We start from the raw sequence: 428 nt of genomic DNA, 5'->3' as shown, positions 1-428 counted from the left end.
GGCTTTCTAAGGCTATAAGCAGTTAATCTGAACAAAACAAAACAAAATCACATATAAAATTCACCCATGTACTTTACCCACCCAATTACTAGGTTAATTAAACATTTGCCATTTTCATATTTTGGTTTATCATGCATCTGATGATAGTGCTGCTTTCTTCTTTGTTTAGAGTCACCATTTTGAATGTGACTTTGATGAAGCAAACGTGAAACCATTTTTTTGCAAAGTATTTATAGTCTTTTGACTTTTGACAGAGGCTATAAATAGAAGCAAAATAATTTCCTCAAACATTTTTTGTTATCGTGTCTCAGAAATGGCATATCCCTTTTGAATAACTTGTTATACAGTATAGTATGCATAAATATTACACTACAATGCATTAAAATAATTTTATACATTTATCTATATCTATCTATATCTCTATATAT

The sequence above is a fragment of the Octodon degus genome, unplaced genomic scaffold (assembly GCF_000260255.1).
Source record: "Octodon degus isolate 3935 unplaced genomic scaffold, OctDeg1.0 scaffold00186, whole genome shotgun sequence".
Taxonomy (NCBI): domain Eukaryota; kingdom Metazoa; phylum Chordata; class Mammalia; order Rodentia; family Octodontidae; genus Octodon; species Octodon degus.
The sequence above is the reverse complement of the archived record's forward strand: the minus strand, read 5'-3'. Positions refer to the sequence as shown.